Here is a 2,500-nt window from a genome sequence, read left to right as displayed (position 1 = left end):
CCGCTTCAGGCGCTTCAGACGTGTCGCGCGTCACGCTTCAGACGTCACGCTTCAGGCGTCGCGCTTCAGACGTCACGCTTCAGACGTCACGGTTCAGACGTCGCGCTTCAGACGTCACACTTCAGACCTCGCGCTTCAGACGTCGCGCTTCAGACGTCGCGCTTCAGACGTCGCGCTTCAGACCTCGCGCTTCAGACGTCGCGCTTCAGACGTCACGCTTCAGACGTCGCGCTTCAGACGTCACGCTTCAGACGTCGCGCTTCAGACCTCCCGCTTCAGGCGGCCACGCTCAGCGCTTCAGACGCCGCGCTTCAGACGCCGCGCTTCAGACGCCGCGCTTCAGACGCCGCGCTTCAGACGTCACGCTTCAGACGTCGCGCTTCAGACCTCACGCTTCAGACGTCACGCTTCAGACGTCACGCTTCAGACGTCACGCTTCAGACGTCACGCTTCAGACGTCGCGCTTCAGACGTCGCGCTTCAGACGTCACGCTTCAGACGTCACGGTTCAGACGTCGCGCTTCAGACCTCACGCTTCAGACCTCGCGCTTCAGACGTCGCGCTTCAGACGTCGCGCTTCAGACGCCACGCTTCATCGTCGCGCAGGCGTCGCGCTGTACCACCTAGTGTCCTCCAGTCGTCCCCGAGTTCAGCTGTCTCAGGATGTACCTCACCTTCAGTCCTCGCAGTCTGTCCCCCCTGAGCTAGCTGTCTCAGGCTGTACCACCTAGTGTCCTCCAGTCTGTCCCCTGAGCTAGCTGTCTCAGGATGTACCACCTAGTGTCCTACAGTCTGTCCCAGCTAGCTGTCTCAGGCTGTACCACCTAGTGTCCTCCAGTCTGTCCCCTGAGCTAGCTGTCTCAGGCTGTACCACCTAGTGTCCTCCAGTCTGTCCCCTGAGCTAGCTGTCTCAGGATGTACCACCTAGTGTCCTCCAGTCTGTCCCCTGAGCTAGCTGTCTCAGGCTGTACCACCTAGTGTCCTACAGTCTGTCCCCTGAGCTAGCTGTCTCAGGCTGTACCACCTAGTGTCCTACAGTCTGTCCCCTGAGCTAGCTGTCTCAGGCTGTACCACCTATTGTCCTACAGTCTGTCCCCTGAGCTAGCTGTTTCAGGCTGTACCACCTAGTGTCCTCCAGTCTGTCCCCTGAGCTAGCTGTCTCAGGATGTACCACCTAGTGTCCTCCAGTCTGTCCCCTGAGCTAGCTGTCTCAGGATGTACCACCTAGTGTCCTACAGTCTGTCCCCTGAGCTAGCTGTCTCAGGCTGTACCACCTATTGTCCTACAGTCTGTCCCCTGAGCTAGCTGTCTCAGGGCTGTACCACCTAGTGTCCTACAGTCTGTCCCCTGAGCTAGCTGTCTCAGGCTGTACCACCTATTGTCCTACAGTCTGTCCCCTGAGCTAGCTGTTTCAGGCTGTACCACCTAGTGTCCTCCAGTCTGTCCCCTGAGCTAGCTGTCTCAGGCTGTACCACCTAGTGTCCTCCAGTCTGTCCCCTGAGCTAGCTGTTTCAGGCTGTACCACCTAGTGTCCTCCAGTCTGTCCCCTGAGCTAGCTGTTTCAGGCTGTACCACCTAGTGTCCTCCAGTCTGTCCCCTGAGCTAGCTGTTTCAGGCTGTACCACCTAGTGTCCTCCAGTCTGTCCCCTGAGCTAGCTGTCTCAGGCTGTACCACCTATTGTCCTACAGTCTGTCCCCTGAGCTAGCTGTCTCAGGCTGTACCACCTAGTGTCCTACAGTCTGTCCCCTGAGCTAGCTGTCTCAGGCTGTACCACCTATTGTCCTACAGTCTGTCCCCTGAGCTAGCTGTCTCAGGCTGTACCACCTATTGTCCTACAGTCTGTCCCCTGAGCTAGCTGTCTCAGGCTGAAGTGTGTAAAGTAAGATGTAAACAGTAGTGTTGTAGCCTTGTAGGCCTCGGGGATGTTAGTGTACACCTTGTCCTGGATTCTGTCCCCTCTGGTCGGGCAGGAGACATGTTGGTAGAACTTGGGGAGTACAGACTTGAGGTTTGACTGATTGAAATCCCCTGCAGCAGTAAACGCCCCTTCTGGGTGTGCAGTTTGCTCTTTGCTAATGGCAGCATGTAGTTTGTTCATTGCTTGCTTAGCATCGGCATCAGGCCATGGTAACAGTACTGGGTAGGTCACAAGGCCGGCATTTAACAAACAGGTATTCCAGGTTCTCAGAACAGGTACTCCCGGTCATGACAGCGTTTGTGCACCGTGCATTGTTGACATAAATGCACAAACCAGCACCTCTGGTTCTACCGGAGCCTTCAGTTGTCCTGTCAGCTCTGAACATAGTCCGCCCCTCCAGTTCAATTGCAATGTCGGGAACGTGGCCCTTCAACCAGGTTTCAGAGAAAATCATGACATTAAAGTCCATAATCTATCTGTGAGAGGTAATCCAGAGTCGTATTTCATCCAGTTTATTCGCCAGTGACTAAACATTGGCTAGGAATAAGCTTGGTGGTGGTAGTTTATGTGGGGTTAGCCTTA

At 55.6% G+C, this 2,500-nt stretch overlaps 1 protein-coding gene across 1 annotated transcript in view; it reads left to right on the top strand.

Annotated features, from left to right (window-relative positions):
* tbc1d15 (TBC1 domain family, member 15) overlaps positions 1-2,500 on the top strand; it is a 24,115-nt gene that overhangs the window by 4,865 nt on the left and 16,750 nt on the right. The window lies entirely within an intron of this gene.

This window comes from Perca flavescens, chromosome 8, assembly GCF_004354835.1.
Source record: "Perca flavescens isolate YP-PL-M2 chromosome 8, PFLA_1.0, whole genome shotgun sequence".
Classification (NCBI taxonomy): domain Eukaryota; kingdom Metazoa; phylum Chordata; class Actinopteri; order Perciformes; family Percidae; genus Perca; species Perca flavescens.
The sequence above is the reverse complement of the archived record's forward strand: the minus strand, read 5'-3'. Positions and strand labels throughout refer to the sequence as shown.